Consider the following 16367-nt stretch of genomic DNA (forward strand, 5'->3'; position numbering starts at 1 on the left):
AAATCTCCAAAAATTTCCTTTCTTTTCCGTTAAGCCTAGGGTCATCTTTGTAGGTCTTAAGGGGTCTAAGGACCCTTAACCTTCAAAATTTTCGATTTTCCGGAAAAAATATATGTTATGCACAGTTTAATTCTGAACAATTTGATACCTTATTTATTACTATACGCCAAAAACTTTTCGAGTTATCGTAAAAATGCGTAAACTTTCCCCATAGAGATTTATGTTAACAGCAGCTGTTTAAGCCTCTTTTTCTCAAGTGCCGGTTTCTTCGGTTTTCTCGTTTTGGCGCGCATGATATCTCAGAAAGTTTCTTATATATGTCCGTAAAACTTTTAATGTATGTTTATCTGGTTTATATTTGTGACCTGAACCTAAATTTATTTATTTTTTTTAATTATTTATTTATTTTTTTGAAATTTGGTAAGTTAATATCGAAAATTTCCAAAATTTTGGGTAAAAAAATATTTATTTTTAAATATTAACTTTAATTTTTTTAGTTGAAATTTAGGTTCAGATCGTTAAGAGATATCAGACAAACATGCGTGAAAAGTTTTACGGAAATATATAAGAAACTTTCTGAAATATCATGCGCGCAAAACGAGAAAACCGAAGAAATGGGCACCTGAGAAAAAGAGGCTTAAACAGTTGCTGTTAACATAAATCTCTAGGGGAAAGTTTACGCATTTTTACAGTAACTCGAAAAGTTTTTGGCGTATGGTAATAAATAAGGTATCAAATTGTTCAGAATAAAATTATGCATAACATATATTTTTTCCAGAAAATCGAAAATTCTGAAGATTAAAGGTCCTTAGACCCCTTAAAAATTACCCGATATCTTTACTAACAATAAAGCTGAAAGTCTCTCTGTCCGGATCTCTGTACCGCGCATAGCGCAAAGACCGTTCGGCCGATTTTCATGAAATTTGCACAAAGTTAGTTTGTAGCATGGGAGTGTGCACCTCGAAGCGATTTTTGGAAAATTCGATGCGGTTCTTTTTCTATTCCAATTTTAAGAACATTTTCCCGAGCAAAATTATCGTAAGATGGACGAGTAAATTACGAAATTATCATAAGGTGGAACCGTAACATGGGCACAAGCCAATTAGCGAGAAAATTCACCATACATTATTTGTAAATATACAGGCGAACCAAAAGACCTTTTAATTTTCTATTACGGGCAAATTCGTGCGGTTATCACTAGTATTAAATAAATAAATATAAAAAAAACAAGCATCATTCCTTTTCAATTTGGTAGGGAAAACATATTTACATATTTAAAATATTGGTATTAATCGAAAGATCGAATTTTGCTGTGCGTGATGGAATTTGTTTGAAACTACCGAGTCATGCAGAACTGAAATTATAACCTTCAAAAAGAAAATCTGAAATTTATCGAAAAATAAATTATTTTCTTTCGTTGCTGTTTACTAATAAAAACAAGTCACTTTTCTGCAATTCATTTTATATATATTCAACGAAAGTGGATACTTTCAGTTTTAAGCAATTAATAATTAAAACGAAAAATAAACACATTTTAAAGCATTACAAATCTTTTGACTTCTCTTTTAATTTATTTAGACATCAACAGAGTAATGGCATTATGAATTATTTCCTCCATGAAACGCTGCAGTTTTTAATTAACGAAAACAAAGATAAATAACGTGTAAAATGGATAATGAATGGAACAATTATGCAATCTTGAGTGGAAAAATTCTCATTCAGAGAAATTGTTCTTTCTATCACTCTTCGTTAATAAATAATTTCTTTCTTGAAACAGAAGATATAACGAGAAAAGGACTTAATTAAAAAGAAATAAATTCAGACTGTCTCAATAGCAGTTACAGTTAGTGTAAAATATTCCAGAAATAAAATATTTTAAGACATTGAATAGAAACAGAATAGTAATTGGAAAAACGTGTATACTTTCTTTTTTATTATTTATATTTAATATAGCTGTGTTTTTATGTTTTGGAGTATTTTTCATTTTGGTTATGTTACTAAAATTTCAGACTATATATTTTTTTACATGAGAAGAAAAATTTGTGAAATAGTGTTATATATTTATTTTTTGTTACGTTCAATAGGGTGGTTTCCTTCAGTCAAAAGTACTACTTTTAGTCATTGAAATGGATAGAATGAGCAAAAAAAAAAAAAAAAAAAATAACATGAACCCAGAAAATACTTTCATTTTCCCAACAGTTTTTTTTTTAAATTCATTTTTTTAAATGTCCGATTTTTCAAACAAGGCGTGGTCTTTATGACGTCACAAATGATGCACTTTGCCGCATCTTTCTGCTACGTTTCCACGTTATGATAATCAAGCAGCGAATTAAAATTGCGCTCTTCGCTTGCTACCAACCCTATCGTTGCCAATACACGTGAGTAAAGATGCGAATTAAATATCTTGCTCTGTGAATGGCAACACTGAATGGCATTTCATCATTTGGTATGTCATCGGCAGAAGCGTAAACAATGAAAGCGCACCGATTTAAGTATTTTTTTTTTAAAATATTAAACGAATTATTTAAAAAATGGTCAGATCCTATGTTTTTAAGCATGCTCTTTCTGAAAAAAATACTTTTAAAATTTTGGAAACGACCCCATTGGTAACTCCTCGCTGACACGATGACATGGATTTTCTAGTCATATATTCAAGTCAGTCACAATAAGGGAAAGTTGACATTTAATATAGTACGCTGTGCTCCTCATTAAGTTTTGAAGGTTAGTGCGTTTGCCTTAAAGGTGACATCAATGACTGATGACGTGTTTTGAATGATATTAGTGAAAAAAAAAAAAAAAAAACAAGTATTATATAATTATATTGCAGTGAACAATTTACTGTGTTAGTTAATATGGCATATAATTCCGAAATGTTTTTTTCAGTCTAGTTGCATTACTATACACTAGTGGTACCCGCACGGCGTTGCCCGTAGTAGAAAAATTAAAAGATCTGTTGGTTCGCCTGTATATTTACAAACAATAGATGATGAATTTCTCGCCAATTTGCTAAATTCATTTGCTTGCCCATGTTACGGTTCCACGTTATGATAATTTCATAATTCATTCTTCCACGTTGTGATAATTTGCTCGGTAAAATGTTCTTAAAATTGGAATAGAAAAAGAACAAAATCGAATTTTCGAAAAATCGCTTCGAGGTGCACACCCTCATACTACAAACTAACTTTGTGCCAAATTTCATTAAAATTGGTCGAACTGTCTAGGCACTAAGCGCGTCACAGAGATCCTGGCAGAGATCCGGACAGAAATCCTGACAGACAAATGGACTTTCTACTTTATTATTAGTAAAAAGGTATTTAATATAGCTGTGTTTTTATGTTTTGGAGTATTTTTTATTTTGGTTAATGTTATTAAAATTTCAGACTGTATATTTTTTTACATGTGAAGAAAAATTTGTGAAATAATGTTATTTATTTATTTTTTGTTACGTTGAATTGGTAACTCCTCGTTGACACGATGACATGGATTTTTTCTTCATATCACGATAAGGAAAATTCACGTTAAATATAGTACGCTGTGCTCCTCATTTAGTGTTAAAGCTTGGTGCTGTTTGCCTTAAAGGTGACATCAATGACTGATGACGTGCTTTTGAACGTTATTAATGAGGAAAAATGAAGTATTATTTAATTATATTGCAGTTAACATTGTACTGTGTTAGTTAATATGGCATTTAATTCCGAAATGTTTTTTTCAGTCTAGTTGGACTACAAAACACTAGTGGTATCCGCATGGCTTTGCCCGTAGTAAAAAATTAAAAGGTCATTTCGTTCGCCTGTATATTTACAAACAATGGATGATGAATTTCTCGCCAATTTGCTAAATTAATTTGCTTGCCCATGTTGCGGTTCCACGCTATGATAATTTCGTAATTTATTCGTCCACTTTGTGATAATTTGCTCGGTAAAATGTTCTTAAAATTGGAATAGAAAAAGAATAAAACCGAATTTTCGAAAAATCGCTTCGAGGTGCACACCCCCATGCTACAAACTAATTTTGTACCGAATTTCATGAAAATCGGCCAAACGGTCTAGGCGCGATGCGCGTCACAGAGATCCTGACAGAGAGAGATCCAGACATCCAGACAGAGAGAGATCCAGACAGACTTTCAGCTTTTTTATTAGTGAAGATGAGTACTCGCGTTTTTCTACATGTTATAGAATTAAAGATTTCGTTACTACGAGGGCAAAGTGAAAAGTTCTCTAACTGACACAGAAATGGCGTTCTAAAAAAAAATGTATGTTTCCTCCCTGTCTGCAGTTGTCATAAGTTTGTATGAAAAAAGTTTCACATCTCTCAAGTAGTTTATTAACCCGAAGTTTGCAGCAGACGTCCAGCGTGCTTCTTTTTAAAATGGATGAACTTGAATATTGTGCTGTCATAAAATTCTTCGTTTTTGTTGGATTGTTCACTTAGGCATTTCCCCCCGCTTTGAAAAACGTTTATTTGGACTCTACTTCTTCCATGTCAACCGTTGAAAAGTGGACAGCTGTCCCCTGAAGTCTCCCACGCCCCCCCAAGGATGGTCCATGTGAGCCATTGCCGAAATACGCAACCACAGCGGAAGTTATTGAAAAAGTGCATAATACAGTGAAACCTGTGTAAGTTGACCACTTGCGGTTCACTACTTTAGTGGTCAACTTAAACAGGTGGTCAACTTACAGAGGTTGATTTATATGATAAGGGCTAATCCCGTGCCAGAAACAAGCGGTCAACTTAGACAGGTTGTCAACTTACAAGGGTGATTTATATGATAAGGGCTAATTCCGTGCCAGAAAAAAGCGGTCAACTTAGACAGGTGGTCAACTTACAGAGGTTGATTTATATGATAAGGGCTAATTCCGTGCCAGAAAAAAGCGGTCAACTTAGACAGGTGGTCAACTTACAGAGGTTGATTTATATGATAAGGGCTAATTCCGTGCCAGAAAAAAGCGGTCAACTTAGACAGGTGGTCAACTTACAGAGGTTGATTTATATGATAAAGGGCTAATTCCGTGCCAGAAAAAAGCGGTCAACTTAGACAGGTGGTCAACTTACAGAGGTTGATTTATATGATAAAGGGCTAATTCCGTGCCAGAAAAAAGCGGTCAACTTAGACAGGTGGTCAACTTACAGAGGTTGATTTATATGATAAGGGCTAATTCCGTGCCAGAAAAAAGCGGTCAACTTAGACAGGTGGTCAACTTACAGAGGTTGATTTATATGATAAGGGCTAATTCCGTGCCAGAAAAAAGCGGTCAACTTAGACAGGTGGTCAACTTACAGAGGTTGATTTATATGATAAAGGGCTAATTCCGTGCCAGAAAAAAGCGGTCAACTTAGACAGGTGGTCAACTTACAGAGGTTGATTTATATGATAAAGGGCTAATTCCGTGCCAGAAAAAAGCGGTCAACTTAGACAGGTGGTCAACTTACAGAGGTTGATTTATATGATAAAGGGCTAATTCCGTGCCAGAAAAAAGCGGTCAACTTAGACAGGTGGTCAACTTACAGAGGTTGATTTATATGATAAAGGGCTAATTCCGTGCCAGAAAAAAGCGGTCAACTTAGACAGGTGGTCAACTTACAGAGGTTGATTTATATGATAAGGGCTAATTCCGTGCCAGAAAAAAGCGGTCAACTGAGACAGGTGGTCAACTTACAGAGGTTGATTTATATGATAAGGGCTAATTCCGTGCCAGAAAAAAGCGGTCAACTTAGACAGGTGGTCAACTTACAGAGGTTGATTTATATGATAAGGGCTAATTCCGTGCCAGAAAAAAGCGGTCAACTGAGACAGGTGGTCAACTTACAGAGGTTGATTTATATGATAAAGGGCTAATTCCGTGCCAGAAAAAAGCGGTCAACTTAGACAGGTGGTCAACTTACAGAGGTTGATTTATATGATAAAGGGCTAATTCCGTGCCAGAAAAAAGCGGTCAACTTAGACAGGTGGTCAACTTACAGAGGTTGATTTATATGATAAGGGCTAATTCCGTGCCAGAAAAAAGCGGTCAACTTAGACAGGTGGTCAACTTACAGAGGTTGATTTATATGATAAAGGGCTAATTCCGTGCCAGAAAAAAGCGGTCAACTTAGACAGGTGGTCAACTTACAGAGGTTGATTTATATGATAAAGGGCTAATTCCGTGCCAGAAAAAAGCGGTCAACTGAGACAGGTGGTCAACTTACAGAGGTTGATTTATATGATAAAGGGCTAATTCCGTGCCAGAAAAAAGCGGTCAACTTAGACAGGTGGTCAACTTACAGAGGTTGATTTATATGATAAGGGCTAATTCCGTGCCAGAAAAAAGCGGTCAACTGAGACAGGTGGTCAACTTACAGAGGTTGATTTATATGATAAGGGCTAATTCCGTGCCAGAAAAAAGCGGTCAACTTAGACAGGTGGTCAACTTACAGAGGTTGATTTATATGATAAGGGCTAATTCCGTGCCAGAAAAAAGCGGTCAACTGAGACAGGTGGTCAACTTACAGAGGTTGATTTATATGATAAAGGGCTAATTCCGTGCCAGAAAAAAGCGGTCAACTTAGACAGGTGGTCAACTTACAGAGGTTGATTTATATGATAAAGGGCTAATTCCGTGCCAGAAAAAAGCGGTCAACTTAGACAGGTGGTCAACTTACAGAGGTTGATTTATATGATAAAGGGCTAATTCCGTGCCAGAAAAAAGCGGTCAACTGAGACAGGTGGTCAACTTACAGAGGTTGATTTATATGATAAGGGCTAATTCCGTGCCAGAAAAAAGCGGTCAACTTAGACAGGTGGTCAACTTACAGAGGTTGATTTATATGATAAGGGCTAATTCCGTGCCAGAAAAAAGCGGTCAACTGAGACAGGTGGTCAACTTACAGAGGTTGATTTATATGATAAGGGCTAATTCCGTGCCAGAAAAAAGCGGTCAACTTAGACAGGTGGTCAACTTACAGAGGTTGATTTATATGATAAGGGCTAATTCCGTGCCAGAAAAAAGCGGTCAACTGAGACAGGTGGTCAACTTACAGAGGTTGATTTATATGATAAGGGCTAATTCCGTGCCAGAAAAAAGCGGTCAACTGAGACAGGTGGTCAACTTACAGAGGTTGATTTATATGATAAAGGGCTAATTCCGTGCCAGAAAAAAGCGGTCAACTGAGACAGGTGGTCAACTTACAGAGGTTGATTTATATGATAAGGGCTAATTCCGCGCCAGAAAAAAGCGGTCAACTGAGACAGGTTGTCAACTTACAAGGGTGGTCAACTTCACAGGTTTTGCTGTATCATGTTGGAGGATGGACGAGGGAAGGTGAGAGAGAAAGCTAAGGCTGTTAGGATATCGGAAACGAGCTGATGTGTGCATCACATGACTTCCTTTTACGCTAATTTAATGATGTTAGTGACTTGGACTTGGAGTATAAGCAAAGAAACACTTCAAATATTTTCACCCCAAGTTTGTTGCGAACCGAAGCAAAAAAAAAAAAAAAAAAAAAAAAAACGTTTTATGCAGATTAATTTTTCCAAGATTGGCAGTTTTAATGTGATTCGATGGTTAACTCTCTAAATATCGCCAATAGTAGTCAAATTGAAACCAAATTAAAAAAAAGAAAAATTAATTTGAATTTTGACATCTTGAATTCAAATTATGTTTTTCGCAATGACGAGTGTGTGTATGTTGGCGTGTGTGTATGTATGTGGGGGGTACGTGTGTTTGTGTGTGGGGGGTACGTGTGTTTGTGTGTAGGGGGTATGTGTATGTGTGAGAAGGCATGTGTGTTTGTGTCTGTGTGCTGGCATAAGTGTGTGGGTAGTTGTGTGTATGAATGTGTGTGGGGGGGGGTATGTATATGTAGGCATATTGTGTCTGTGTGCAGGCATGAATGTGTGGGTAGTTGTGTGTGTGTAGGTGTCTGTATGTATGCATGTGTGTAGGTGTCTGTATGTAAGCATGTGTATAGGTGTCTGTATGTATAGGTGTCTGTATGTTGAACGTTTTTCCTTGTTATTTGCGACTGCTACAGCCCAAGAAATAATGCAAGTTTCAAAACAAGAATTGGTGTATATACCGACCTCAAAGGTAGGCACCCACTTGAAAGATGAAAGAGAAAAAAAAAATTAATTTGAATTTTGTCATTTTGAATTCAAATTATGTTTTTCGCAATCACGAGTTTGTGTGTATATGTAGGAGTGTGTGGGGGTATGTGTGTTTGTGTGTAGGGGTATGTGTATGTGTGTGTAGGCAAATGTGTTTGTGTCTGTGCGCAGGCATGAATGTGTGGGTACTTGTGTGCATGTGTTTGTGTATGTGTGTGTAGGTGTATGTTTGTGTATGTGTTTGTGTGTATATGTGTTTGCGTGCGTGTGTGTGTGTATGTGTGTGTGTATAGTTGTGTATGTATGCGCGTGTGTGTCGGACATGGATGCAACCTGGAGACGGCTTTCGCTGTAGCAGCAGCATCGTGAGGAGCCGTCGCGACGGTGATGGTGCGGAGGGTAGCGGTAGGAAAATAAAATCATAGGACGCCAAAAACAGTCAAATAAAAGCAATAAGCAATCGTGATTGCTAAAAAAAAAAAAAAAAAAAAAAAAAACACCGCTTAAAGGGTTTGAGTGCATTACTAAAGCTTACAGAAGTACTCAGGTAGGTTTTGGAATATGTATTACAATTTCTCTATTTTTTCTAAAACGTAAATAACTGAATTTTAAGTTTTAGGGATGGCTTTCGAAAATGCTTATAAGTTTTACGCATTTTCTCAATTGCTGAACATATGAAAACTGAAACCTCGAATTAAAATATTAATTCATTCTCAGAAAAATATATTCGATTTTATACTGTTCTTAAATGGTAAAGCCTTCGTTAGTCCTAAAAGACACACTTTTTCTTGCTCTTCTTGCAGATATACGAGGAAAAAGATTCAAAATTCAGATGATGCTTGTGAAAACAGTCTTTTATAAGCGGCAAAAGCTGGAAAATGCTTAAATGGAAAGAAGTTGTGGTATTGGGAATCCTGCGGGATTAGAGCAAAATCCCACGGGGTCCCGCGGGATTCGGGATTGGAAACCCTAATTGCATAGTGTACTTACAGAAACGTTCTTGCAATCCAATTTCAAACCAACGTTAACTCAACTTATTTAAGACGTACGTAGAAATCTGATCCGAAGATCCGGATAAACGAGGGCCGGATAAACGAGATTCTATTGACAATGGTTCTTTTTCCTATGCCTCTCTCGTTGACTTTTGCAACCCAAAAAGGAATTCAAGCGTTGTTGGTTCGCACTTGCGATCGGGCGATTTTCAAACGCTTTTAACAAAACTAACATTACTTAACCTGCGTATTAGCGCTTTGAAAACAATTGAAAGTGGGGAGGGGGGGGGGGGGTTGCTAGAGCACTTTTCTTGGAAACTGACAAAAATGTATCGGGAAGTGTGGTATTTAACCTTATTTTATTTCAATTTAAGAAAAATATCTCGTCGTTTACCGCCAGTTTTGGGCATCTTTGCATACAATGCTAAATTTTACTCCCCACCCCTTCAAAACATAATTATTTTTCAAAGATTATCCCACATTAACTCCCATTAAACAATTTTGGTTGAATAAAAATAAAATTCAAGTAACATCTTTAAAAACTTTCATGAAAACGCTGAAGCAAAATTTGTAGTTCTTTTCAAAAGGTTAAATTACCAATTAAGGTATTTTGCGAAAAATAAAAAGATTGAACTTGTTAAAAGTGAGCTTCTTTTGAACGGTTATTCTATCGTTAAAAGGAAAACGAAACTTTTTTAATTATTTTAATGCGGCGCTCGGTAAAGTCATTAAATTTTTAATGACGCTGCTGTTTTGATAGTAATTCTACTTCATGAATAATATTTGAAACAATGCTTTTTATAAGCTAGAAATGGTACCTAAAACATGCATTAAAGTTTTATCATTATAATTAGCAAAAACTCAGGACTACGAAAAGGATCATAGCTATAAAAATGGAAATTATTGGTCCATTTATTTGCATAACTGTCTGCTTAAATTTCAATTTGCATTTAATTCGTGCATAATTGTATACTTTCATAACACTAAATTATTTTTTTTTCATCTTCTTTGATATAGACAGTTGTTTATTTAAATTATTAGAAAAAGAAAGCTTGTAATTTGGTATCTAAATCTTAAAAATAGAATAATAACTGATAAATTTTTAAAGAAAGATTATTTTTTGCTGCTTATTTTAACGGTAGGGACATTTTTGAAACTATCGTTGGAAACGTCTATTAGTAAGAAAAAATAACTAGAACTACTCCTCTAGAAGCGGAAAAAAAGAACTGATTTTAGCTTCTTTTGAATACGGCTAGATAAAACTTCGTAAATAAGTCTAATAAAATGATACCAGTTGTTTATAAGTTATGATCAGAAAAACTGGGTAGTTAAAAAGTAGTAAAAATTTATCGGTAAAAAAAGTTTCGATTTTAAGAAGTAATGGGTAAATTCACAAACGAGTGGAAGCAAAATACTTCGTTTTTTTTTCCATGGAAATTTCAAAAGTTTTGTAGTATATTTTATTTATTTATTATTTTTTTCTCTTTCATCTTTCAAGTGGGTGCCTACCTTTTAGGTCGACATTAGAGGTGCGACATTGATAGCAAAACATCGATGTTTCAAAACATCGATGGTATTGTTACATCGACCAAAAAACATCGATGTTTTAAAACATCGATCTTTTTATCAATGTATAACATATACTTTTGAATATACTACACTAATATAAGCAATACAAAAGAATACGTACCCGACGAATATATTGAACCTCAAATCATGAATATAGTTTAATAAGGGTAATTTCGCAACATCTTGGTATTAGAGTAGGACAAAAATTGATAATATATAAAACAAGCACCGATTAATACAAACTAGTTATCGTAATAAGGAAAATTTTCAAACTGAATTAAACTAAAAGTAAATTTACATCAAAAAAGAATCTAAGAAAAAATGTATCATAGCACTTACCGTCAGTTTAATGATGAGAAAAAGTTGTGCTAATTATTTTAAAAATACAAAATCAACTCTAACAATAATATTTAAGAGTAAGAAATATGTGTTGTACTGTTAGTTAATAATTAAACACAAATTGCTAGTAATAGAGGGACGACTTGTTGGGGGAAATTGATAAGTAATCCCGAATATTGGTGTTGACAGTTTGGAGAAAATGAAGTTTCTTTACTTTGTCCCCCAGAAGGGATTTATCTTTTCGCAGACTAACCCACCAGTAAGAGAAGTATCTCCTTTCGATGGAACAGAAGTTGCCATCACTATCGAATACGTATAGGATTTTCCTTTAGTTTAAGAACTGGAGCCTTGAAATAGACTGCAAGTTCTGGCACCAGACTACCAGTGTCAGGTTGTTCCACTAGCTTTTATCTCTTCTTCACTCTCTAGATAATCTTCTACTATCTTGTAGTGATCTTCCCAAAAATCATCATCTACACAAAAATTGTGCTTATAAAACGAGTGCAAAAAATGATTTTTTTTTTTTTTTTGGCAATTCCATAAGTAAACTTAATTACCTAGCGAGAAAATTGGAGCAAATTTTATGATAATTTTCAATTAAAATGCAAAAACATCAGCATCAAAAAAACATCGAAACCAAAACATCGATGGTCCAAAAACATCGAAAGTAAAACATCGATGTTAAAAACATCGATGTTTTAACAAAAACATCGATGTTTCCAAAACATCGACATCGATGTCGCACCCCTAGCTCGGCATGTAAACCAATTCTTGTTTTAATCTTTATTATTTCTTGGGATGTAGGAGTCGCAAACAACAAGGAAAAACGTTCAATTTTGCTCACTTGCATTGATTGGAACTGAAATGGATTCAGCACCAATTTTTTTCGAGGTTTACCGACTTTTGTTCGAAACCTTGCATTACTTCTTCAGGCCTAACAGTCGCACTTAACAGGTTGTGCCACCCGCCAAATTTTGTTTGGCGCCAAAACCTAATCAGCACCAATTCCCATTAGGGGATTGGCTTTCCATGCATTACTTCTTAAATTTAGGAGTGCTCACAAAATTTTTTTCACATATATACATATATTCAAACTCAGAGGCTGACAGATATTTTACAAAATGGTTAAATTAGTGGGTTGAATTAGAGGCTGCTGAATTGTATACCTCTAATCGTAAAAAACCGCTGAAATTAAGAAATCTAAAACAGTCGCAAATCCAATACTTTTTTTATGTATAAGATACAGACAAAGTAAAAAACGTTGTGTGCAACAATGCTTCTGTTCATGTGAGGTGTCTTCCATCCAGAAGAATTGCACTTGGGGGGTATGTCACATAACTCAAGAACGGTATGTCCTAGAAAGTTGAAATTTGGTACGTAGACTCCTAGTTTGATCTAGTTGCGCGCCTTCCCTTTTGGTTACATTCGGGTGTTTCTAAAGGGGTCTTTTGCCCCTTCTTTAGGGGAAATCATTGTTAATTTCGATGTAAACTCAAGTGGTGTTGTAATTTGTCGGACACTTGGCGATATATCGCCAGCCTTTTGTTCGCCAAGTTTTGTCGCCAACTTGGTGGCGAATTTGGCGATTTCTTTTTAAATTTGGTTTTAAATTCGCCACTGTTGGTGATATTTAGAGAAACTATTGAATCACATTAAAATTGCCAATAATGGGAAAATGACACTAAAATTGGAGTAAAAAATGATAAAAGGTGTGATGCACACATTAACTCGTTTTTCTAATATATTCCACATGCAAGGGGTTGATTCCCCATGCCACACAGCCCCTTTTAGGAACAACATCTAACGCTGCTGCTCTTTTGTTTTCTGTTGCAGATATTTGAAGCAACAAAGTAAAACGAGTAAACATACTGCCACAAAAGCCAAAAAAAAGACCTCAAGTTTCTTTAATATGATCTGCAAAAGTGATTTCCTTATTTCTGTCGTTAATGGGAGTTAACAGGAAGGATAAAAAGCTAGTCCGCCCCAGCTGTCAGATTAGCCCCTTAATGCGATTATCGATTCCATTAGCGGAGCTATCTGTCCCGAGAACATCGCAGTTATCGTGTCGGCTCCGATGAGGGAATTTCTGCAGAAAAGGGTCGTAAATGGAAGAGTCGGATTTTTACTGAAACGTAAAAATTTTAATGGTTGCGAAAAAACCAGCTGCATGCGGTTTCACTAAGTGAGAGCTAAATTTCATAAGCAATCGCTAATTAGTGGATCAGGTGCTTAGGAGGGGAATTAAACGCACCATTGATAGGTTTATGCTGCAGTGGGCTAGTAAGTAACGGTATCTACAAAAGTTAGTTTTAGGGGTATTTGAAGTAATGAGTTTTTGATTGTCTACAAACATCAGTATACAGGGTGTTCCGTTTTAACCTGCAAGACCTTTAGTCCTAGGTTTATACTTCCAATTGCAAAAATGTTCGAAATCAGATGCAGAGTTAAGATATTGAAAGTTTGAAGCAAATATAAAAATGAGTCAAAAAATACGAAATTTAACTTTTTATACGGGCCCCAGGTCCCCTAACTTATGTTTAGAGAAATAATCTCCATTGAAAATTACTACTGACACAAAAAAAAAAAAAAAAAAAAAATGACATTTGTGGGATCAAAACTGAAAGAGATATTTCAGTTCAAAGCTTTAAGGGATCATACAAAAGGTGAGATTGGAACTCGGCGCCCTTTCAGAAGAATGACAGGTCGTCATAGTAAGAAAAACAAGGTATTTATATTTTTCATTGCTACTCAAAAATAAATGCAAATGTTATGCCGTGATATGCAAAAACACACTACAAAGCCTCGGATAATTTGAAAAACCATACTCTATGCACACATATAATTTTAAACACACGTTAACTGCTATATTTTCCCCCAAAAGGTGCAACTGACGGCGAGTGAAAAGTGGTGAAAGTCACAAAACGCTGCGTTTCGTATCTCGGTGAATATTGGTCGTACTATTTCAAACTTTTTCTGTTGGAATTGTTTTTTAATGGAGATTATTTCCCTAAACATAAGTTAGGGAACCTGGGGCCCGCATAAAAAGTTATTTTTTATTTTTTTTTACTTATTTTTATTTTCACTTCAAACTTTCAATATCTCAACTCTGCATCTGATTCTGAACATTTTTGCAATTAGAAGTGTTCATCTAGGACTAACGGTTGCGAAAATAAAGGTCTTGCAGGTTAAAACGGAACACCCTGTATATTATATTGAAGTTTGTAGTTATTTTCGTGCTTTGTTTTCAGCGAAAACTAAATAAGCATGTTTATACAATAAAGTTAAAGTAAAAAAGATGACAAAATTGCGAACAAATAAAAAATGAAAAATATGCGGATACTGCTGTTTACCTGTCAGAGTATGCATGTGTAGAGTGTAAAGTTGGCATTTCCTATGTATTGGTGAGCCGTATTGATATTTCCGTTTAATAGGTGTATTTATGCATTGCTAAAGTTTCTTGTTTGCCATACCGGGCAATTTGATCCGTACGATAAAAACAACGTGAAACAAATTTCTTAGAGACTTACCATAATGCATATTGCAAAAAAAGTTCTTATTTTTATGTTTGTATGTGATTAACTTGAAGTAATATCACTAAATTTGACGATTTTGTGAATAATTTTCATTAAAAATTACCCAACTTTTTGAAGCTTTACTTTTTTATGTTGTTACTCGTTGTTTTCCTACTTTTGCTCAGCCTTTTGATATTGGAATCTTTGGACTTGGCGGGAAATTGAAGAGATATAGCCAAGTTGGCATCATTCTATGCTAGAACGTTGTTTAGCCTACTGTGTGCAGGCCCGTCCTTTCGAATTTTTCTGGGGGAAGGGGGACAAAGGGTGTATAATACTCAATGCAAATTTAATCGGAACACAAGAAAAACCACTCCCACTTTTATATAAAAGCACCATTTTTCAAAGTGGGTTGGGTGGGGGGGGGGGGGGTCAGTTTACTCCCTGACCCACTAAATGACGTATGTCTTGTACGTTGAAGAAATCCGTGTTATTTCAATTCGTGTGAAACATTACATAAATTTGTGAGTAGAGCCGTTAAAATTCTGAAAAACACCTAAACATCTGTGCAAAGTGACCTCGCATAAATAAAACTAAATTTTAAACAGACGCTTCATGACCTAAATGCCTCTCTCAAGATAAAAGAAAAAAAAACGAGCTGATGTGTGCATCACATGATTTCCTTTTACACCAATTTAATGTTATTTCTCCATTATTGGCAATTTTAATGTGATTCAATAGTTTACTCTCTATATATCACCAACAGTGGACAAATTAAAACCAGATTTTTAAAAAAAATTAAAAATTATCGCCAAATTTGTCGCCAAGTTGGCGACAAAACTTGGCGACCAAAAGACTAGTGATCTATCGCCAAGTGACCGCCAAATTATAACACCACTTGAGTTAGCATTGAAATTAACTATGATTCCCCCCCCCCCCCCAAAAAAAAGGTGCAAAACACCTGAATGCAACCAAAAGGGCAGGTGCACAACTAGACCCCACTAGGAATCTACGTACCAAATTTCAACTTTCTAGGACATACCGTTCTTGAGTTATGCGACATACATACGCACATCCGCACATACGGACGTCACGAGAAAACTCGTTGTAATTAATTCGGGGATTGTCAAAAAATGGATATTTCGGGGGTCTATACGTTCTTAGGCACTTATCCACGTGTGGTCGGGTTTAAAAAAAACTTAACATGATTCAGGGGTGAGTAAAATGGAAATTAAGGCCGATTTTTGAATGAAATTTTTTTCGCACAATGCTTTCTTTTTTGTAAAAGAAAGTAAAAAAAAAAAAAACAACAGGTACAAGAACTTTTAACTGCGGAAAAAATAAAAACATGCCTAACATTGAGGACATTCAAAATCATCACAATTCTTTGTTATGCAATATCAACCTATAAAACAAACATATATTTATCAAGAAGCTTTCAGAAAATATGTTTCATTATTCATAACTGTTTCACATTCTGGCGTCCAAATCACGTTAAGCGGAATTTTTTTTTTCCCTACAACGCTTGGAATCCAACATCAATTAAAAGAATGTTGATGAAACGTCGCCCTCAGAGAAACATGTGACTAGTTATATAAATGGCTTATTTTATTGTTCCGGAAAGAATTTCTTATCAAGCATCAATGTTTTATCTGCATTACAACCCCAGGCCGAAGCAGGAAAATAAAATGCGATTCTCAGTGAACAGAATCAAACATTGGAAACAAATTGCCTGTTTTGGAGGATTTCTTACTCAAAGGGCTAGTCACGCGTGAGAGATTTGTTCGAAGTTTAAACGATTTTTCTCGGTTGAAAATTATACAACGAAGAAGAATTTCAGTAGAACTGGAAGATGTTTCAAAACGAAAAATT

Source organism: Uloborus diversus, chromosome 3 (genome assembly GCF_026930045.1).
Source record: "Uloborus diversus isolate 005 chromosome 3, Udiv.v.3.1, whole genome shotgun sequence".
Lineage (NCBI taxonomy): Eukaryota > Metazoa > Arthropoda > Arachnida > Araneae > Uloboridae > Uloborus > Uloborus diversus.